The sequence below is a fragment of the Gorilla gorilla genome, chromosome 8, assembly GCF_029281585.2.
Source record: "Gorilla gorilla gorilla isolate KB3781 chromosome 8, NHGRI_mGorGor1-v2.1_pri, whole genome shotgun sequence".
Taxonomy (NCBI): domain Eukaryota; kingdom Metazoa; phylum Chordata; class Mammalia; order Primates; family Hominidae; genus Gorilla; species Gorilla gorilla.
Window position 1 is genome coordinate 69,836,782 of NC_073232.2, and position 23,963 is coordinate 69,860,744.

At 41.3% G+C, this 23,963-nt stretch overlaps 1 protein-coding gene across 6 annotated transcripts in view; it reads left to right on the forward strand.

Moving 5' to 3' along the window:
- MARCHF8 (membrane associated ring-CH-type finger 8) overlaps positions 1 to 23,963 on the forward strand; it is a 139,969-nt gene that overhangs the window by 36,098 nt on the left and 79,908 nt on the right. For 4 of the 6 annotated variants that reach the window (XM_063710127.1, XM_055353120.2, XM_063710129.1 and 1 more), the window contains exon 2: positions 5,652 to 5,744. The exons of the other annotated variants lie outside the window; for them this stretch is intronic. The gene's annotated coding sequence lies outside the window, so the exon portion shown is untranslated. The remainder of the gene's footprint in view (positions 1 to 5,651; positions 5,745 to 23,963) is intronic. 6 annotated transcript variants of the gene reach the window in all.

Consider the following 23,963-nt stretch of genomic DNA (forward strand, 5'->3'; position numbering starts at 1 on the left):
TTTGTGGTACTACATAATTATAAAACAAATCAGTTAATATTGAAGAGGTGAAAGATCGTTTGTACCTCTGCTCCCATTTTCTCCCCGCATGCTCTCCGGTCTCACTGTCAGGAGCTGGGTGTTATACATACATACACATATGTGTGTTTGTATGTACACACAGCCTGCTAGTGCTGGAGGCAGAACTGAGAGCCACCACCGTGCGCCTGGCACCAGAAGTGCAGCCACTGTTGTCAGTGCAAAGACCATTTGGTTGATAGGTCAACTGTCATGGCTTTGGCCATCAGGATGTTCTTTGTTACCCACGCTGCTGTCAGTCCTGTGGCAACAGCTGCTGCTTTCCGTGCTGCTGATTCCTTGAAGTGTTACTGTTCTTCAGAGCCTTTTGAGAATGCCTTTAATTTGATTGTTCTTCTTAGAACAAATCACACAATACAACTATCATCCCTTGCTTCTATGTAGGTAGTGTGAATGACAGATACCATGTTGTCCTCCAAGCCACTACTCTCTTCTTGTGGTCTGTGGCTTTCTTTGGATTAAACCTGAACTCTTGCTGTAGAATGAATGTCCGTTCCCCAAGATCCCTGCCCCATGGAGATTTCTAGGTGCTTTTGGTAAACAGGTCCTTGTCTGCCTTGACTCTGCTAGTATCCTCAGTCATGTACAAAATCTCTATCTTTCCTGGAGTTGTCCCAGTGCAGACTCAGGCTAGGAGTCATGCTTCTGAAGAATAATGTATGAAAATGATTTTGAAAAAGGAGTGATTGACTAAGCGTTCATCTATTACCAAAGATAATTAGAACTATAGTAACACATGGAAAAGTATCAGTGATCACTGGTCACTGATACTGATCATTGACATTTCTTACATAATATACTAAGTTATTATTACCAAATTTATAGCTAAGTCATTTTTTTTGCAGGCCTGCATAAGCATATTTAACTAAAATTCTGTTGAATGAGACTTGCATAGTGCTTCCCCAGGTACCTGACCTAAGGCACCTGTGAGTCTGTGTGCTTACCAGGGGCCTTTCCATCATTGTTATGGGGCTGCCTAAGCAGTGGTAAGCCTTTGTTAAATGCAGACATGGAATGAGTCCTTCTGCAGCCCGTGTGGCCTCCTCTTAGCTGTGGGCCTGCCTCTTCCTGTTTTGGTTCCTCACTTCCGTTTAGAGTGACCCTGAAACCACATTCCAGCCCTATCTTCATTTCCTCTGCACAGGAGGTCATATGGTCTTCTGTTCACAGTCAGACTTAAGACCCTTCCTATTTTCTTTAAGGACTGGTTGTTTTCTATTTGATGTTATTGTGCTGGTGATCCACAATGTATATTGTCAGAAAATAATACTTTGAAAGCTTGTGGTAGCTAGAGGTCTGTGTAGGATAGAATAGACAATGGGTAGGAAGTATTAAGAATAAGCACCTTTTGGGCCAGGCATGGTGTCTCACGTCTGTAATCCCAGCACATTGGGAGGCTGAGGCAGGTGGATCACCTGAGGTCAGGAGTTCAAGACCAGCCTGGCCAACGTGGCAAAACCCCGTCTCTACTAAAAATAGAAAAATTAGCCAGGCGTGATGGCGCGCACCTGTAATCTCAGCTACTCAGGAGGCTGAAGCAAGGAGAATCGCTTGACCCAGGGAGGCGGAGGTTGCAGTGAGCCGAGATTGTTCCATTGCACTCCAGCCCAGGCAACAAGAGTGAAACTCCCGTCTCAAAAAAAAAAAAAAAAAAAAAGAATAAGCACCTTTTGTTGTTCAATGGGTATAGTTTCAGTTTTGCAAGATGAAAAAATTCTGGATATCTGTTTCACAACCATGTGAATATGCTTAACACTGTTGAATGCTGTACACTTACAGATAGTTAATTTGATAAATTTTATGTTTTGTGTTTTTTACCGCAGGAAAAAAACAACCTTTTTTTTTATGGAACATAGACTTAAAAGGTTAAGTACATACAGGGTTTTGGATTTTTTGTCTTTTTAATACTTGATTCTATTTACTTATCCTTTACTACAAGTTGGATCACTAGATTAGGGTTTTGGAAGGTTTAGCAGAGCAGAGAAGTATAGCAAACAGAATTCGTTCATTTAACATTTATTGAGCACTTCCTGGGTAGCAGGCCCTATGCTTTAAGTTGATAATTCAGAGAAATAAGGGACTTGACCCCCAGATGCCTCTTTTGTGGAAAGAACCGGAGAAGCCGTTTTAACATAAAGCAGGAAATCCTAAAAAATTTTATATGCCATTAACATTTTATTATTAAAGCATACAGACATACAGTCATACATCAAAGTTTCAAAACTTTTATTATGGAGAATTTAAAACATACACAGAAGTAAAGGAAGAATACCGTGAACCGCCTTGTGCCTGGCACTAGCTGGCATCCACTCATAGCCTCTTTTGTTTCTTTATATCCCTCTCCCAGTCCATTTTTGGGGGTACATTCTTGTTCTTTTCATTTTATCTGTAAATATTTTAGTACTTTCACTGAAAGATAAGGGCTGTTTTTCTTAGAATGAATCACACAATACCACTATCATCCCAAAGTTATTTCACAGTTTTGTGTGTGTGTTTATGTGTACTGTGATTTGTTTGCATCAGGATGTAAACAAGGTCTACACATTACATTCGGTTGATAGGTTTTCTTCAATATCTTTTAAACTATAGGTTTTCCTTATTTTCTGTCTTCTTGAAATGTTATTTACTGAAAAAATCATGTCATTTATCTTGTGCACTTGCTCATACTATTATATATGAATTTTGCAAAATGATTTTTTTGCTTTGAAACAGTAGTGACCACTTATTCTTCACATAGATCCATTACTTAATCATGGGCATGCAAGATGTTGCAATTCTAATTTCATCATTCCTTTTTCATTTATTCGCTGGAATACTGTATAGAGAAGTTTCTTTTTACAGACTGTTCAGTTACCCAGAGGTATAGCTTATACAGGGAAGTCAGGTTAAATGAGTGACTCTTTCTCTTTACTTATAACTCTTGGAGGGTCCCTAGCATTTCCAAAAATGGCCAGTGCTTTTTCCTTTATTTAAAAAGTATCATTATAAACACATACTCTTTTCTTTTTCTTTTTCTTTTTTTTTTTTTTTTTGAGACAGGGTCTTACAATGTCGCTCAGGCTGGAGTGCAGTGGTGTAATCATGGCTCATTGCAGCCTCAACCTCCTGGGCTCAAGCGATCCTCCTGCCTCAGCCTCCCAAGTAGCTGGGACCACAGGCATGTGCCACCAAACACAGCTAATTAAAAAGGAAATCGTTTTTGGAGAGATGGGATCTCACTATGTTGCCCAGGCTGGTCTTGAACTCCTGGCCCTCGAGATTTTCCTACCTCGGCCTCACAAAGTACTGAGATTACAGGTGTGAGCCATCACGCCCAGCCAACATGTGAATTTAATATGTTTGATGATTTCTTAAGTTCATTGTAGTTATTCTTTAATGAGTTAATTACATTAATTAATGATAGATCTCACTATGTTGCCCAGGCTGGTCTCAAGTGATCCTCTCTCCTTACCCTCCCAGGTAGCTGGGACTATAAGGCACAAACCAGTGTACCCAGCCACAGTTATTCTTATTAATGATCAAATTGTCCCTTCTTTTTTTCTTGAGACAGAGTGTTGCTTTTGTTGCCCAGGCTGGAGTGCAATGGCATGATCTCAGCTCACTGCAACCTCTACCTTCTAGGTTCAAGCGATTCTCTTCCCTTGGCCTCCTGAGTAGCTGTGATTACAGGCATGCACCACTACGCCCGGCTAATGTTTTATTTTTTATTTTTATTTTTGGAGACAGAGTCTCACTCTGTCGCCCAGGCTGGAATGCAGTGGCGCAATCTCAGCTCACTTCAGCCTCTGCCTCCGGGTTCAAGCAATTCTCCTGCCTCAGCCTCCCAAGTAGCTGGGACAACAGGTGCGCACCACTACACCTGGCTAATTTTTGTATTTTTAGTAGAGACGGGGTTTTATCACATTGGCAAGGCTGGTCTTGAACGCTTGACCTCAGGCAATCCGCTAGTCCTGGCCTTCCAAAGTACTGGGATTACAGGTGTGGGCAACCACGCCCGGCCCTAATTTTATATTTTTACTAGAGATGGGATTCTCCATTTTGGTCAGGCTGGTCTCGAATTCCTGACCTCCGGTGATCCCCCTGCCTCGGTCTCCCAAAGAGCTAAGATTACAGGCATGAGCCACTGCACCTGGTCCAAATTGTCTCTTCTTTGGCCAATGGGAGTGCCTTCACATTAGCTCCTGGGTCATTTTGGCATGAGTGCTTCTGATGGCTTCTTGCTTTCTTGTGTGACAAGATGTCCAGGCTCATCTTGTACATTAACAGCCATAGATCTGGAATTATCCATTTCTTTAACCAGCCCTGGTTCCTTTCAGAGGGAAATTGTATTTAGTGACCACAGTCTGGAAACTACAGATTGGTTGTTACTTCTAGGCCTTTTCAGTGAATGGGGCTAGGAAATACGTTATTTTTAAGGTAAAATATTTTATGAGTTTCATACTGATTTTTCCATTATAAACTTATGAACAGATGATTTTGTTGAATTTCTTTAATTTTATCTTTGTCTCATGCTAAAAATTTTGGTTCTTGATCATAATCATATTGATACCATTACTTGTCAGTGTTACTGCTAACAATATGAGTACTGAAAATAGTTTAAGAATTAAAAGCACTTTCCCAAATTCTTTTCATTTTTAGGGTAGATTCTTCTAGGGATGTCTGGTAAAACTGTTTTAAATCATTTGAAATAATTCCTTTTTGCATGATTATACCACCAATTCAACAAATATTTAGGGTCATTTCACTTTGCTTTTGAATTTTAGAGATGACAGTTTTTCAATTATTTTTTAAACAATTACGGAAAACATATACATGGTTCCAGAGCTAAATGTGTAAAACAAGGCAGAATCAGAGAAGTCTAGCTCTGATTGTGGTTCCCTCTATTTTTTTTCCTGCATTCCATTTAAAACATATGAGCAAGAGTGTGTGTGTGTGTGTGCATGTCCATGCACGTGCACACACATATAGTTTCTGCCTCCTAATCCCGTCTTAGGTGAATGGTAGCACACTATGTATAATTTTCTTCTTGCTTTTTTGTCTTCCTATTTTTCCTGCTGATCACTCCATAGAAGTATATAGAGGCATTTGTCATGCCTTTTTGTCTATTTCATTGTGTGAATTTACCATAGTTTATTGTCAGTCCCATATTAATGGACATTTGGATTGTCTTTAGTGTCTTGCTGTTAGAAATAGTGCTGCAGTGAATACCTTGTACATACATACTTATTTTTGTTGTTGTTGTTGTTGTCTTTTAGAGGGATATTTCAGTTTTAAATAAAACAACTTGACTTCAGGAAGTATTCAAGTGTAATGTTACTGCTACTGATGGATTGTTCTGGGAATAGTGGAGGATGCAAAAGGCCAGTCTTGTGATCTAGGGTAGTAATCTTTCTTTGAGTATTATGGGTCCTCTCAGTTCTGTATTATTGTTCTTGTAAAAACCACATTTATAGAGTAGCTTCTGTGTTTTCTAGTTTCACTCTGTTTAAAGTAGATTGAGACTTTAGGAACATCTGAAGCAGTCAGAGCATAGAATTCTATCTTTTTTTTTTAATTTAAAATTTTTTTTGTAGAGATGGGGTCTTGCTGTGTTGCCCAGACTGGTCTCAAACTCCTGGCCTCAAGTGATCCTTCTGCCTCAGCTTCCCAAAGTACTGGGATTACAGGTATGAGCCATTGCACCTAGCCAGGATTCTGGTATTTTAGTGTTGTTTTCTAGTCTTTTATAGTTGTTTTATATATACTCAATTTGTCAAAAAATTTTAAGGAAAGTAATATGCCTGTATGGATGCTTTCCAAAGTATTCAACTTAGGTTTTATAGAAATAGTAACTTCTTAACTTTTGTAGCCACATGTTTGTCCATTTGTGATCAGTTTATATAGTATTCAATTAAATTATACCATTGCAGAATGAGTACAACTGACATAAACAGGTTTGGAGATGAAACAATAGGTTTTTGATAATGTGCACAATTCAACTGGTAGTAGCAGAAATATGCACATTGTTAGAGAGTAGCTTAAATGTGAGCATCCTTTATTTTCTGGGCATTCACTAATCTATTTTAGGGACGAATGATAGCACCAGTTCACTTCTAAAATTTTCCAGTTCCTAGTAGGAGCCTGGCACTTGGAAGATGCTCGGAAAATTGGGTCAGACTATGAGAATACGTCCTTGTCCATTTGTTTGCTTAGGTTAAATGAATGAAATATTCTATGTCTTCCCAAAGGGATTTAAAATAAACTAAAAATCTCTAAGATGTGATAGCTGACTTTAAAAAGTATTCCTGATTTACGTTTATATTACTTTAAATTTGGTCTTGGGTTATTATTTTGATGATTGACTAAAACATTTTTTTGCTTTTATTATAGTTTTTTCACTAAAAGATGTTTTCTAGGTGGAGAAAATTTAAAAGAATGGATTCCAGGATCATAAAGCAAATAATAATTTGTAGTTTTTTTTTTTTTTTTAAATTCTACCACCTGTGTGCCAGTTAGTAATAAAACTACTAGTTTTTAATAGACATTAACCACCTTTGGGATTTCACCATGGGAAAATGGGAGCAGTATTCCTTTTCTTTCTTTCAGCTTCTTTAGTATGTATACATATCACAGTCAATGGTGCAGAAAGGTTAGGAAACTGGAAGGATACAAGGTTTAGTCATAAGGAAGCACAAATTCAAGTTCCTGGAATATTTTTACCCCTGCTCTGTATGGAACACCGTAGGGAATACTAAAGAAACATGATGGTACAGAAGACTGTAGGAATTGCTAAAAAATATGCAACACTCCAGGGATCATATAGCCTTTTAAGTAGGCCAGGCTTTGTACCCTGCAAGGAATGATCTAAACTATGTGATATATTGTATCAGTCAGAGTTCTCCAAAGAAACAAAACCAATAGGGTGTGTGTGTCTGTGTGTGTGTGTGTACAGATATACCTATATATATATATATATATATAGCTAGATGAGATTGGGAGAGAGAGATTTATTTTAAGGAATTGGTTCATATGATTGTGGAGACTAACAAGTCCAAAATCTGTAGGGTGGGCTGGCAGGCTGGAGGTTCAGGGAAGAGTTGATTCTGGAGTTCAAGGCTGAAGGCAGTCTGCTGGCAGAATTCCCACTTCTTCTGGGGGAGGTCAGTCATTTTTATATTAAGGCCTTCAACTGATTGGTTGAGGCCCACGCACATTATGGAAAGCAGGATATTTTACTCAGAATCCACCAATTTAGAAGCTGGGTGTGGTGTCAGGCACCTGTAGTCCCAGATACTTGGGAGGCTGAGGCAAGAGGATCACTTGAGCCTAGGAGTTAAGTCCAGCCTAGGCAACATAGTGAAACCCCATCTCCTAAAAAAAAAAATTGCATCTCTTAAAAAAATGTTGAACTCAAACCAGGGGCAGTTGACAGAAACTCTTGGTATCCTTTCTGTGTATCTTCCCACTCCCAATCTGCACTGTGATTTTATGTTCTTAATGACAGACTTCTGACTTATGATAATGTTATGTGCACAGGGAGGGCCTGGTGAATATTTACTTTCTAGTTGTCAGAAGAATGAGACTAAAACAGTTTTCTTGTGCATATCTGTTTTGAGAAGCAGGTCTGGCATTACTCTCATTGTATATCTAGGAGAGGAAGTTTCAGCTGAGTCATGTATTGACCTAGAGCAGGTGGATGACTTGACCTCTCTGAGTGTTTCCTCGTCTGTAAAATGGGAATAAATCCGGTCTTGCCTTAAAAAAAAGTCTGCCAATTTAAATGTCAGTCTTATCTTAAAAATACCTTCACAGAAACATTCAGAATAATGTTTGACCAAATATCTGGATATTGTGGCCTAGTCAAGTTGACATGTGAAATTAACCATCACTTATATTGAAGGACTGTTTTTAATGTGACTAATGTCCACCTGTAAAGAAATTGGGTAACTGCTATGGGTTGTAAGGAAGGGAAAGGGGAACATGTTTTGCTTGTAGAGAAGAAATGCTTTGAGGTGTGGTCTGAAGGCCAGGGAATTTTGGGCCTGATGGGCAAAGAGGAAAGAGCATCCCAAGAAGGTGGGACAGAATGAACAAGGGTAAGGTTGACCATGGCATGTACTGGGGTCCTTGAGAAGATTTGTCCTGCCTGGGCAGACATATCTCGGATGGTCAGGGGGTAAGGTGAGTAGTGAGGCAAATTCTGCTCTGGTTTTTCTGGTTTACTGCAGTATGTGGAGAATATGCTTGTTCTGGCCTGAGATGACAGCTGACTGGTGCAGAGCAGTGTGTGCCACTGTCCTTACATGCTGCATTGTACAATGACATGCTGAGAATTCTTTCTGCAGGAAGCACTTCAAATGAAGTATAATTGCCTTCGATTTTTCTGTTATAAACTTTGGCCACAGTTTCTTCCTCTGTCAGCCTACTAAAGATGCTTCACAAGATCCATGTGTTTGTTAAGGAACGTGAGATCTTCAAGAGGTATGGATTGCTAGAAGGAATTCTAGTCTCTAAACCTTGGGAATATTTTTGGATCTTTATTAATGTTATTCTGTGGTAGAAATAGAGTTGAGCACCTTTTTCCCCATATTATAAAGATCATAATTAGCTTTGAATTTATAATAGGTGTGAAAACACCTTATAAAAACACTCTACTGATAAAAACTATTATTATCAGAGCAAAAAGCAGCGAAAACAATATGTGGTAAATTGTTACAAAACGGCTCCTAATGAATCACTGCCCCCTGTCCCCGCTCCCAGCTCTGCCTGTTTGCAGTATGACTTCACTTGTTTCTCCCATTGTCTTAGTCTGTGTTGTGCTGCTGTAACAGAGTACCTGAGATGGGGTAATTAATAAAGTACAGAGATTTAGTTCTTACAGTTCTGCAGCCTGGGAAGTCCAAGGTTGAGGGGCTCACATCTGGTGAGGGCTTTCTTGCTGCATCATCCCATGGTGGAAGGCAGATGGGCAAGAGAGCATGTGCCTGGGATGGAGAGAAGGGAAGGAGGCTGAACTTATTCTTCTGTTAGGAACCCACTCCCATGATAACTAACCTACTTCCTCAATAACAGCATTAATCCATTAGTGAGGGCAGAGCCCTCATGGCTTGATTACGTCTTACAAGTCCCACCTGTCAACACTGTTGCATTGGGGATTAAGTTTCCAATACATGAACTTGGGGGACACATTCAAACCACAGGACCCATCAAGTGGTAGAGTCTCTTTTCCCCCTTCTTGACTTTGGTCTCAATCAGCAGACACAGTGCAAGCAGAGGCACCATGTGTAGTGGGTGAACTGTCTTGGGATGCTGCTGCCACCATGTGAAGAAGCCTAGAAGAAAAGGCCACATGGAGAAGGCCCTGCCTTCCCTGCTGAGCCCAGCGAAGCAGCGTTTGTAAGTCAGGTAAGGGCAGCAGAAGAGCTGCCCAGCCAACCCATGGAATTATGAGAAATAGGAAATCATGGCTGTTCAAGCAACAAAGTTTTGGGTAGTTTGTTACGTAGCAAGAGAAAATGGAACATCTTGTGATAAGTGGCTGGAATCCATGCCTGCAATTCTAATCATGGCTTCATTACTGAGCCTTCAAGGAGGCAGCAAAGTAAACAGGTTTATTCTCTGATGATGTGCTGAATACCCAGGGAGAACGCTGGGCTGCTGGAGCCTTGACCTCTCCTTCATCCCCCTTTCGTTATCTATAGGGATCAGACACTGTTCTCTGCAGGGCAAGCACTGAAGAGCTCTTGTAGGAGCTCAAGAAGGTAGACTATTTCTTTTCTTTCTTTCTTTCTTTTTTTGAGATGGAGTCTTGCTCTTGTCACCCAGGCTGGAGTGCAATGGCATGATCTTGGGTCACTGCAACCTCCACTTCCCGGGTTCAAGCAGTTATCTTGCCTCAGCCTCCTGAGTAGCTGGGATTACAGGCGCCCGCCACTACTCTCGGCTAATTTCTGCATTTTTAGTAGAGACAGGGTTTCACCATGTTGGCCAGGCTGGTCACGAACTCCTGACCTCAGGCGATCCACCGCCTCGGCTTCCTGAAGATTACAGGCATGAGCCACCGTGCCTGGCCAAACGCAGACTATTTCTGTGCTTGATGGATTGAAGGTGTTTTCCAAGTGTTGAAAACACCTGTTCTGTTTCTCAGAAGTGAAATGCTAAAAGAACCCTAACAAATCTTCTCTTTTCCCTTTTCTTAACTTTGAGTGTTTTCAGTATTTTTGCATTCTATTACCAAGGGAATACTGTGGCTATTCCATAATTTCCCTGAGATGCAAAATCTTTCAGAAAGCCCAGACATTAGTCCAGGCCCTTTTTCCAGTTAATTGCACCTGGTTTACCTAATTCACGTACCTGCCCCAGTGGCTGTACTGAGGTCTTCCCGAGTCATGGAAGGAGTCCTGATAGCATGCACTGTCTGGAGCTGAGTCCTGCCTGCCCCACATTAGCATCTCACTCTCATGCAGCTGTGGTGTCTCTCTGTTACTCTACTTCTGGGGATTCTAAATTGCATACACTGCCTTTCATTCTACAGCCTGACTGCTCTCTCTTAGCCAAGCACTTGCATTTGGACAGGACTTCAGCATTAGGCTTTGTTGTTTTCCTTAGGGGCCCGGTTTTTATGGAATTTTTTCCTACTGGGCAGCATTGTTGGCACACCTTGAATCCATCCATTCTGCCGCTCTTGACTTCAACCTCTGAGGTTGTGTGTTGGAAAATTACCTTGCATCTTCTACTAGAATAAAGATGAAAGAACATAAGGATGTGGGCTATAGTTTTTAAATGCAGTGTTTCTTTTCTGTGGCTTGTGATACAAATTTGCAAGTGAACTCAAAATGCTACAGTTAAATATCTGCCATGAATTCCACCTAACTATTTGAGGGGTATCTTAGTGCCTTAAAGTAACCCACTTTTGAAATATCTAATTTATTATCTTTGCCAAATTTTAGGCAGATATAACCATTGCTTTGGTTAAGTTGTCCCTCTGTATAGACAAAAAAGGCAACAAAAGGCCTGTCACTATTTAATACTTCAAATGTGAATTCCATGTTGTCTTCTATATCCATAGCTCTTCTTTACTACAACAAAGACAGGAACATATTATGTTTTATCTTAGTCCTTCCCGTAGCAGTGCCACTGTGAAATTAAAAAAACAAAAAACAAAAAAACCGCTACATATTTTAGGTTCACCTGATCGGTTGCTGCACACTATCACATTTAGTCAAGCATAAGTTGTGCATTTTTATCCATTCTAACATCTCTGAAATTGGCACCTTGGAATCCCCGGTTAGTCAGGGGCAATTATGGTCTAGTTGCATAAAAACTTTTTGTTGACACCTTCTGTAAGGTCAAGCAAATGCTAGCAGCTGAGAGTCCTTGAAATATGTCTGTGAAAGCTTGGGCAAGTTGATTAATTTCTCTAAGCCATGCATGAAAGGAGATAAAAGTTTCTCTCCCTCCTGGCACTGCTGTGAGATTTAAATGAAATATGCATGTAAAGTACTTAAGATTTACAAATGCTTTCATCTAGTTTTTTCCTCCATTATTATTGACAGGCAGTATTTTTATACTTTTTAGTTTCTTCATATACTTTATCTGTTTAAATTATTTATGCTTTGGATTTTATTTTCCACTTATTTTCAGCATTGCTTATTTATTATTGTTTTATTTAACATTTATTGTACCCTTTATTACCTCTAGTAATGATCTGAATTTTTTTGGTGGGGGACAAGGTCTTACTATGTTGCCCAGGCCAGTCTAGAACTCCTGGCCTAAAGTGGGCTTCCCACCTCAGCCTCCCAAGTAGCTGGGGCTACAGGTACAAGCCGCTGCACCTGGCAATGCTCTAAATTACTCTAGGAGATTTAAAAACTAACAAACTTCAGTCTTTTGTTTCTGGATAAACTTTAGTCTGTGGGATATGTTTGTATGTCGTATGATTTCTTCACTATTGGTAATTGCATATATATTTTCTGGTAGTTAACTTTTTTTTTTTTTTTGAGACAGGTTCTCCTCCTGTCATCCAGGCTGGAGTGTAGTGGTACAATCTTGGCTCACTGCAACCTCTGTCCCCTGGGCTCAAGTGATCCTCCCATCTGTCGACCAAGTAGCTGATACCACAGGCATGCACCACCACGCCCAGCAATTTTTTTTATATTTTTAGGAGAGATGGGGTCTCACCATGTGGCCCAGGCTGGTTTCAAACTCCGGAGCTTAAGTGATCCACTCGCCTTGGCTTCCTAAAGTGCCGGGATTACAGGTGTGAGCCACCACTCCTGGCCTGCTTTATTCTTGTTGCATTAAAAAATTTCAGCTCATGACCGGGCGCTGTGGCTCACGCCTGTAATCTCAGCACTTTGGAAGGCCAAGGCGGGCGGATTGCCTGAGGTCAGTTCGAAATCACTCTGGCCAACATGGTGAAACCCTGTCTCTACTAAAAAGACAAAAAAATTAGACAGGAGTGGTGGCGTGCACCTGTAATCCCAGCTACTCGGGAGGCTGAGGCAGCGCAGTCGCTTGAACCAGGAAGGTGGAGGTTGCAGTGAGCCGAGATTGCACCACTGCACTCCAGCCTGGGCAACAGAGCGAGACCCTGTCTCAAAATAAATAAATAAATAAATAAATAAATAAATAAAAATTCAGCTCATTTTTATATTTTAAAATGAACTCACTGTTTTTAAAGCTAATAGTTTTAACAGGCCAAGCCCAAATAACAAAATTTGCATCAGACTGTTTTTTAGTGGGTAACATATGGAGACCTTGTGGTGTTTCTCTGTCATCTTCCCTGAAATTTCTCAGAGCTTTCAAGTTTAATTTTGGTCTTCGTTTCAGTAAAAGGCAGGAGCAGGGCAATCTTTATAGCTTAAGGTTAGCCTTGCTAACCAGTGGTTAAGTGAGAGTGAGACAGAGGGCGAGATGTGATGTGGCAGGGGGAGCCTTCTTTCCTGGCTGAGTGAAGGGAAGAAGGCTTTGAGGTGATACTAGTGCAGTAGCATATTTGGGCTCTCGTTCAGCTGTTGGATAGCAAGCTTCCATAACTTGCTATCTATCCAGCATTGGGTTTTTGACTCAAAGGTTGAAATTTCTCATCTGTAACTTAGGAAACTCAAGTTTTCCTCTGTCTTAAAATGCTTTGATCAGTAATTCTTTTTATTTTTTATTTTTATTTTTTTATTGATCATTCTTGGGTGTTTCTCTCAGAGGGGGATTTGGCAGGGTCATAGGACAATAGTGGAGGGAAGGTCAGCAGATAAACAAGTGAACAAAGGTCTCTGGTTTTCCTAGGCAGAGGACCCTGCGGCCTTCCGCAGTGTTTGTGTCCCTGGGTACTTGAGATTAGGGAGTGGTGATGACTCTTAACGAGCATGCTGCCTTCAAGCATCTGTTTAACAAAGCACATCTTGCACCGCCCTTAATCCATTTAACCCTGAGTGGACACAGCACATGTTTCAGAGAGCACAGGGTTGGGGGTAAGGTCACAGATCAACAGGATCCCAAGGCAGAAGAATTTTTCTTAGTACAGAACAAAATGAAAAGTCTCCCATGTCTACTTCTTTCTACACAGACATGGCAACCATCCAATTTCTCAATCTTTCCCCCACCTTTCCCCCCTTTCTATTCCACAAAACCGCCATTGTCATCATGGCCCGTTCTCAATGAGCTGTTGGGTACACCTCCCAGACGGGGTGGTGGCCGGGCAGAGGGGCTCCTCACTTCCCAGTAGGGGCGGCCGGGCAGAGGCGCCCCTCACCTCCCGGACGGGGCGGCTGGCCGGGCGGGGGGCTGACCCCCCCACCTCCCTTCCGGACGGGGCGGCTGGCCGGGCGGGGGGCTGACCCCCCCACCTCCCTTCCGGACGGGGCGGCTGGCCGGGCGGGGGGCTGACCCCCCCACCTCCCTCCTGGACGGGGCGGCTGGCCGGGTGGGGGGCTGACCCCCACCTCCCTCCCGGACGGGGCGGCTGGCCTGGCGGGGGCTGACCCCCACCTCCCTCCCGGACGGGGTGGCTGCCGGGCGGAGACGCTCCTCACTTCCCAGACAGGGTGGCTGCCGGGCGGAGGGGCTCCTCACTTCTCAGACGGGGCGGCTGCCGGGTGGAGGGGCTCCTCACTTCTCAGACGGGGCGGCCGGGCAGAGACGCTCCTCACTTTCCAGACGGGGTCGCGGCCGGGCAGAGGCGCTCCTCACATCCCAGATGGGGCGGTGGGGCAGAGGTGCTCCCCACATCTCAGACGATGGGCGGCCGGGCAGAGACGCTCCTCACTTCCCAGATGGGATGGCGGCCGGGAAGAGGCGCTCCTCACTTCCTAGATGGGATGGCGGCCGGGCAGAGATGCTCCTCACTTTCCAGACTGGGCAGCCATGCAGAAGGGGCTCCTCACATCCCAGACGATGGGCGGCCAGGCAGAGACGCACCTCACTTCCCAGACGGGGTGGCGGCTGGGCAGAGGCTGCAATCTCGGCACTTTGGGAGGCCAAGGCAGGTGGCTGGGAGGTGGAGGTTGTAGCGAGCCGAGATCACGCCACTGCACTCCAGCCTGGGCACCATTGAGCACTGAGTGAACGAGACTCCGTCTGCAATCTCGGCACCTTGGGAGGCTGAGGCTGGCGGATCACTCGCGGTTAGGAGCTGGAGACCAGCCCCGCCAACACAGCAAAACCCCGTCTCCACCAAAAAAATACGAAAACCAGTCAGGCGGGGCGGCGCGCGCCTGCAATCGCAGGCACTGGGCAGGCTGAGGCAGGAGAATCAGGCAGGGAGGTTGCAGTGAGCCGAGATAGCAGCAGTACAGTCCAGCTTCGGCTAGCGTCAGAGGGAGACCGTGGAAAGAGAGGGAGAGGGAGACCATGGGGAGAGGAGGGAGAGGGAGGGGGAGGGGGAGGGAGAGGGTTGATCAGTAATTCTTAACTACTTATACTTGTCATCTTCTAAAATTATTCTTAAAGATACTTGGATTACATTCCACTATATTTGAAATCCATTTCAATCTTCAACTAAGTCTGATGTGGTCAATCTGCTGCAGATATTTAAAGATCAGTGGGTTTCTTCCCATCTGAAATGAATTGTACCAGGTTGACAAACATGAATTTTTGTTAGTTGTTTCCAAATCTCCACTAGGGTACTTGATCAGGATTTGAGACAGAGAACAGTGTTGCTTAATAGTTTGAGTTACAAATGAAATTCTCAGCCATTTTTGCCTGCTGTCTCAGGGAGATTGATCCAACCAGCTTTTATTTAATAGATCTTATGTGATAGGCATTGGGCCACAGAAAGAGAGATACAAAGGTGAGCAAAATGAGATATGCTGCCTTTGGGGAGCTTACGGCTGAGTAGGGGAGAAAGTCATTAATTAAAGAACTCAATAAATGTAACATTTTAACTGTGAACATTGTTAATGAAGTAGAGGTTCTTCATTGATCTTATAAAGAACTATGAATGTGGAATTTCCTCTGTCAGGATGGTCAGATGGTTGAGGAAGAGTTAGTTAGCCCAAAAGGGGAAGGAAGAGTGTTGCAGGCAGAGAATACCATATATATAGGCTGTGGTGGTAAGGTGCTGGGAGGTCTGAGGGGACTGAAGGAACACTGCTGTTGCTGGACTATAGAGAGAGGGGTAGTACAAAATGAGGTGGGATAGATAACATAGGGCCTTGTAAGCTGTATTAAATGAGCATCTTGAGGTGTAATTTAGGCACCATAAAATTCACCTATTATAAGTGTACAATTCAGTGATTAATAAATTTGAAGTAGTGCAGTGTCGTTGTAATCCAGTTAGAGACATTTCCTTTGCCCCCAAAGTTCCCTCTTGCCCATTTGCAGATAGTACCCACAACTACACCCAACATGAGGCAATCACTGATCTGCCTTCTCAAGACACTTTATAAAAATGGAATTGTATAATATATAGACTTTTGTGTCTGACTTGTTTCAATTTGCATAATCTTTGAGGTTCATCCATGTTGTAGTGTATATGATTGGTTTTTTCCTTTTAATTGCTGAATATAATTTCATTGTATAGATAAGCCACATTTTTATCTATTCTTTAGTTGGTGGACATTTGGAATATTTCCAGTTTTGGGCTACTATGAGGAATGCTGCTATGCACATTCATGTATGTGTCTTTGTGTGGACCTATGTTTTCATATCTCTTGGATGAATTCCAAGGACTGCAGTTCCTGGGTCATAAGATAAGTTTATGTTTAACTTTTTAGGAAACTGCTAGACCATTTTCCAAGTGTCTATACCAATTTATATTCTCACCAGCAATACATGAGAGATCTAATTTTTTCTATATCAAACAATTAGTATTGACTGTCTTTTTGATTGGAGCCATTCTAGTGTTTTTGGTTGTAGCCATTCTAGGGGGGGTATAGTGGTATATCATTGTGGTTTTAATTTTTAGCATCTTTTCGTGAGTTTATTAGCTATTCATATGTCTTCATTATTTTATTTTATTTTTTAGAGATGGGGTCTCATGCTGTTGCCCAGAATGGAGTACAGTGTTGTGATCATAGCTCACTGTAGCCTCGAACTCATGGGCTCAAACGACCCTCTTGCCTCAGCCTCCCGAATAGCTAGGACTACAGGCACATATGAGAGCCTGGCTCTCATATATCTTCTTTGATGAAATGTCTGTTAATGTATTTTGCTTATTTTAAAATTATGTTGTTTGTGTTAACGTAGGAGTTCTTTATTCTATATACAAGTCTTTTTTTTTTTGAGGCGGAGTCTCACTCTGTCACCCAGGCTGGAGTGCAGTGGCACGATCTCGGCTCACTGCAAGCTCCGCCTCCCGGGTTCACGCCATTTTCCTGCCTCAGCCTCCCGAGTAGCTGAGACTACAGGCGCCCGCCACCGTGCCTGGCTAATTTTTTGTATTTTTAGTAAAGACAGGGTTTCACCATGTTGACCAGGATGGTCTCGATTTCCTGACCTTGTGATCCGCCTGCCTCGGCCTCCCAAAGTGCTAGGATTACAGGCGTGAGCCACCGTGCCCGGCCAGATAGAAGTCTTTTATCAGATATATGATTGTCAAGTATTTTTTCCCCAGTCGGTGGCTTATCTTGAGTTTTATTAATGGTATCTTTTAAAGTGCAAAAGTTTTAAATTCAATAAAGTCTGATTTATCAATATTTTCTTTTTAAATAACATCTGCAAAGGTGGGCATTCAAGCCAAAGTTATGGATTAAATCACCCAGGAAAAGGGAGCACAGAATGAGAATCAGAGAGGGTTAAATGGAACTTTGAGGAATCTCTGCGTACAATGTCATGCTATAGGGGATAGATCTGCAGAGGTGGAGATGGAGCAGGAGGAACACTAGGACGGTGTTATGTCATTTAAGTCAAAGAAAAGAGTATTTTAAGACTAGGAAGGGAGTAAAAGTATCAAGTCAAATAACATGAGGGCTGCAAAACAATTTTTAGGCTTAATATAGAGAGCATTGTAGACCTTACTGTACTGAAGCCAGATTGTAGTTAGTTGAAATGTGTATAGAAAGTGAAGAAATGTTGAATGTGAGTGTAGACCACCTTTTCCTAGAAGAGTAGGATAGATGGGACAGTAGTGGGATATGAATGAGGAGTCAAGTGAAGTTTTCTTGCCTTCTTTTTCAAATTTCTAATTAGACAGTGTAACCTCTTTATTTATTATCTTAAATAATGATCCAGGAATAATGCCACTTTTGGAAAGTGTGTGGCATTAGATGTTGATCCGTTTAAGGTCACATGAGTCTCATACCTGTTATTCTTTTTATACTTTCTCTCCATTGAATTCTTCAGAATACCTTCAAAATCTAAAAAATAAAAGTAATACGTGTACTAAAATACATGTAATAAAAGTAATACATTTCATTTTGAAAAATGAATTGTAAGCCCATACTCTCTTATTCAAAACTCTTGGATCAGAAATACTTTAGAATTTAGAAATTCTCAGGTTTTTAGGAAAGTAGTCTGCTACAGTACTCTGCTACATATACTATAAATTATCAGATACTCCCCTCGAGGCTTGGAGTAAGATCCGTTACTCAAATGCGCTGTTTCTGCATTGAAGTATATATAATATTTACACTAAGTAGCATAAGTATAGTTTTGAATAGCTTCCTGTCAGTTCAGGTCAGGTTTTGGCCCCAGGGTGTTCAATCAAGTCTTTTTTTTTTTTTTTTGAGACGAAGTCCTGCTCCGTCACCAGGCTGGAGTGCGGTAGGACGGTCTCGGCTCACTACAAGCTTCGCCTCCCAGGTTCACACCATTCTCCTGCCTCAGCCTACCAAGTAGCTGGGACTACAGGTGACCGCCACCATGCCCTGGCTAATTTTTTGTATTTTTAGTAGAGATGGAGTTTCACCGTGTTAGCCAGGATGGTCTCGATTTCCTGACCTCGTGATCTGCCTGCCTCAGCCTCCCAAAGTGCTGGGATTACCGGCATGTGCCACTGTGCCCGGCCTAGGAGTTCAATCAAGTTTTAGTGTTAAATAAGTAAAGAAAGGGTAGAGTGGTTTCTAAAAAATTTTAATTTTGGTAGTTTTCTGAAATTTAGAACTATGGTTAGGAGCTTGGTGTACCCAGTGTCCTAGAATGAAAAACAGTAGTCCTTTGCTCTGGCACAGTCCAAAGCATTGTTGTTGGAATGGACAGAATCTTCCCCATAGGCAGCCGCATGTGTCTTCTGAGAGTTGCTTCCATGTTTTCAAATAATATGTTCATAAACATTAGCTATTATCTGTTGACTTCCTTTTTTTACCCAACCTTCCCTCTTCCCATCCTCCCAATTTGGTTATATCTGTGTTGCTTATATGATTGTAATGTTTATACCATTGTCCGTGTTGAAATTTGTTTCATTTTAAAGCCAAATTATTACATTTTCTTTCTTCTATAGTTTTTGTTGTTGTTAGTAATTGCTTTATATTTTCACTTGCATTTTAAAAAAATTTTATAATTATTATACTTTAAGTTTTAGGGTACATGTGCACAACTTGCAGGTTTGTTACATATGTATACATGTGCCATGTTGGTGTGCTGCACCCATTAACTCTTCATTTACATTAGGTATATCTCCTAATGCTATCCCTCCCCCAGCCCCCCACCCCACAACAGGCCCCAGTGTGTGATGTTCCGCTTCCTGTGTCCATGTGTTCTCATTGTTCAGTTCCCACCTATGAGTGAGAACATGTGGTGTTTGGTTTTTTGTCCTTGCAATAGTTTGCTGAGAATGATGGTTTCCAGCTTCATCCATGTCCCTACAAAGGACATGAATTCATCCTTTTTTATGGCTGCATAATATTCCATGGTGTATATGTGCCACATTTTCTTAATCCAGTCTATCATTGTTGGACATTTGGGTTGGTTCCCAGTCTTTGCTATTGTGAATAGTGCCACAATAAACATACGTGTGCATGTGTCTTTATAACAGCATGATTTATAATCCTTTGAGTATATACCAAGTAATGGGATCGCTGGGTCAAATGGTATTTCTAGTTCTAGATCCCTGGGGAATCGCCACACTGACTTCCACAATGGTTGAACTAGTTTACAGTCCCACCAACAGTGTAAAAGTGTTCCTATTTCTCCACATCCTCTCCAGCACTTGTTGTTTCCTGACTTTTTAATGATCGCCATTGTAACTGGTGTGAGATGGTATCTTATTGTGGTTTTGATTTGCATTTCTTTGATGGCCAGTGATGATGAGCATTTTTTCATGTGTCTGTTGGCTGCATAAATGTCTTCTTTTGAGAAGTGTCTGTTCATATCCTTTGCCCACTTTTTGATGGGGTTGTTTGTTTTTTTCTTGTAAATTTGTTTGAGTTCATTGTAGATTCTGGATATTAGCCCTTTGTCAGCTGAGTAGATTGCAAAAATTTTCTCCCATTCTGTAGGTTGCCTGTTCACTCTGATGGTAGTTTCTTTTGCCGTGCAGAAGCTCTTTAGTTTAATCAGATCCCATTTGTCCATTCTGGCTTTTGTTGCCATTCCTTTTGGTGTTTTAGACATGAAGTCCTTGCCCATGCCTATGTCCTGAATGGTATTGCCTAGGTTTTCTTCTAGGGTTTTTATGGTTTTAGGTCTAACATGTAAGTCTTTAATCCATCTTGAATTAATTTTTGTATAAGGTGTAAGGAAGGGATCCAGTTTCAGCTTTCTACATATGGCTAGCCAGTTTTCCCAGCACCATTTATTAAATAGGGAATCCTTTCCCCATTTCTTGTTTTTGCCAGGTTTGTCAAAGATCAGATAGTTGTAGATACGCGGCATTATTTCTGAGGGTTCTGTTCTGTTCCATTGGTCTATATCTCTGTTTTGGTACCAGTACCATGCTGTTTTGGTTACTGTGGCTAAGCCTTGTAGTATAGTTTGAAGTCAGGTAGTGTGATGCCTCCAGCTTTGTTCTTTTGGCTTAGGATTGACTTGGCAATGCAGGCTCTTTTTTGGTTCCATATGAACTTTAAAGTAGCTTTTTCCAGTTCTGTGAAGAAAGTCATTGGTAGCTTGATGGGGGGATGGCATTGAATCTATAAATTACCTTGGGCAGTATGGCCATTTTCATGATATTGATTATTCCTACCCATGAGCATGGAATGTTCTTCCATTTGTTTGTATCCTCTTTTATTTCATTGAGCAGTGGTTTATAGTTCTTTTTGAAGAGGTCCTTCACATCCCTTGTAAGTTGGATTCCTAGGTATTTTATTCTCCTTGAAACAATTGTGAATGGGAGTTCACTCATGATTTGGCTCTCTGTTATTGGAGTGTAAGAATGCTTGTGATTTTTGCACATTGATTTTGTATCCTGAGACTTTGCTGAAGTTGCTTATCAGCTTAAGGAGATTTTGGGCTGAGACGATGGGGTTTTCTAGATATACAATCATGTCATCTGCAAACAGGAACAATTTGACTTCCTCTTTTCCTAATTGACTTTATCCATTTGTTCTAGATTTTCTAGTTTATTTGCATAGAGGTGTTTATAGTATTCTTTGATGGTAGTTGGTATTTCTGTGGGATCAGTGGTGATATCCCCTTTGTCATTCTTTATTGCTTCTATTTGATTCTTCTGTCTTTTCTTCTTTATTAGTCTTGCTAGCGGTCTATCAATTTTGTTGATCTTTTCAAAAAACCAGCTCCTGTGTTCATTGATTATTTTGAAGGGTTTTTTGTGTCTCTATTTCCTTCACTTCTGCTTTGCTCTTAGTTATTTCTTGCCTTCTGCTAGCTTTTGAATGTGTTTGCTCTTGCTTCTCTAGTTCGTTTAATTGTGATGTTAGGGTGTCAATTTTAGATCTTTCCTGCTTTCTCTTGTGGGCATTTAGTGCTATAAATTTCCCTCTACACACTGCTTTGAATGTGTCCCAGAGATTCTGGTATGTTGTGTGTTTGTTCTCGTTGGTTTCAAAGAACATCATTATTTCTGCCTTCATTTCTTTATGTACCCAGTAGTCATTCAGGAGCAGGTTGTTCAGTTTCCATGTAGTTGAGCAGTTTTGAGTGAGTTTCTTAATCCTGAGTTGTAGTTTGATTGCACTATAGTCTGAGAGACAGTTTGTTATAATTTCTGTTCTTTCACATTTGCTGAGGAGAGCTTTACTTCCAACTATGTGGTCAATTTTGGAATAGGTGTGGTGTGGTGCTGAAAAGAATGTATATTCTGTTGATTTGGGTTGGAGAGTTCTGTAGATGTCTATTAGGTCTGCTTGGTGCAGAGCTGAGTTCAATTCCTGGGTATCCTTGTTAACTTTGTGTCTCGTTGATCTGTCTAATGTTGACAGTGGGGTGTTAAAACTTTCCCATTATTATTGTGTGGGTGTCTAAGTCTCTCTGTAGGTCACTAAGGACTTGTTTTATGAATCTGGGTGCTCCTGTATTGGGTGCATATATATTTAGGATAGTTAGCTCTTCTTGTTGAATTGATCCCTTTACCATTATGTAATGGCCTTCTTTGTCTCTTTTGATCTATGTTGGTTTAAAATCTGTTTTATCAGAGACTAGGATTGCAACCCCTGCCTTTTTTTGTTTTCCATTTGCTTGGTAGATCTTCCTCTGTCCCTTTATTTTGAGCCTATGTGTGTCTCTACATGTGAGATGGGTTTCCTGAATACAGCACACTAATGGGTCTTGACTCTTTATCCAATTTGCCAGTCTGTGTCTTTTAATTGGAGCATTTAGTCCATTTACATTTAAGGTTAATATTGTTATGTGTGAATTTGATCCTGTCATTATGATGTTAGCTGGTTATTTTGCTCGTTAGTTGATGTAGTTTCTTCCTAGCCTTGATGGTCTTTACAATTTGGCCTGTTTTTGAGTGGCTGGTGCCAGTTGTTCCTTTCCATGTTTAGTGCTTCCTTCAGGAGGTCTTTTAGGGCAGGCCTGGTGGTGACAAAATCTCTCAGCATTTGCTTGTCTGTAAAGGATTTTATTTCTCCTTCACTTACGAAGCTTAGTTTGGCTGGATATGAAATTCTGGGTTGAAAATTCTTTTCTTTAAGAATGTTGAATATTGGCCCCCACTCTTTTCTGGCTTGTAGAGTTTCTGCCGAGAGATCAGCTGTTAGTCTGATGGGGTTCCCTTTGTGGGTAACCCAACCTTTGTACTCTTTCTATCGCCTTCTTAAAACTGGAAGGGTGAGTGAGATAGGGCAACAGTAGCCCTCTCCATGTCATCTAGATTAGTTAGATTAGGGATAACACAAAGGAAAAATTAAAATTTTCTCTATCTATCTTAGTCCTTTTACTAATTCTATGGCTTTAATATACTCGAAAGTTCTGCAACCAGCACCATAGTCAATTTTAGAATATTTTCATTATCCTAAAAATAAATCATTGAATCCACTGCTTCCTCCCATTTACCCATTGCTACCCCAGCTCTTGGCATGCGCTGCTCTACTTTCTGTCTCTATAGATTTATCTCCTCTGGGCATTCCATACAACTGTCATCATGTAATATGTGGTTCTTTGTGACTGGCTTCTTAGTATAATTTTTTTCTTTTTCTTTTTTTTTTTTTTTGAGACAAGGTCTCACTGTATCACCTAGGCTGGAGTGCAGTGGCGCCATACCGGCTCATTGTAGTCTCAACCTCCCGGGCTCAAGCGATCCTCCCAACTCAGCCTCCTGAGTAGCTGGGACCACAGGCATGAGCCACCACACCCGGCTAAGTTTTGAGTTTTTTGTAGGGATGTGGTTTTGCCATGTTGCCCAGGCTGGTCTGGAACTCCTGGGCTCAAGCGATTCACCCACCTTGGCCTCCCAAAGTGTTGGCGTTATAGGCACGAACCACCACACCTGGCCTACTTAGCATAACTTTTAAAAGTTCATCCATATTGTGGCATGTGTCAGTACTTTATTTCTTTTTATTTCTGAATATGATTCCGTTGAATGGATATAGCTTATTTGATTTATCCGTTTATCATTTGATGGACGTTTAGGTTATTTCCACCTTTTGGCTATCATGAGTAATGTGATAGAAACATTCATGGACAAGTTTTCATATGAGGAGATGTTTGCATTTCTCTTTGGTGTATATACCCTAGGAGTGAAGTTGTTGGGTCATATGATAACATGTTTAACCTTTTGAGAAAGAGCCAGACTATTTTTCAAAACTACTGCATAGATCCCCACTAGCAATATATGAGGGTTTCAGTGTCACAACATCCTTGCTAACACTTGTTTGTCTTTTATTATGAACATAATTAAAGTAATATCTAATAGTTTTGATTTGTATTTCCATGATGGCTAATGATGTTGATTAACCCATTTTTCATTGGGTCATTTGTCTTTATTATTATTATTATTATTTTTATTATTATTATTATTTTGGTAGAGATGGGGCCTCGCTATGTTTCACACACTGGTTTTGAACTCCTGGCGTGAAGCAGTCCTCCCACGTCAGCCTCCCAAAATGCTGAGATGATAGGCATGAGCTACT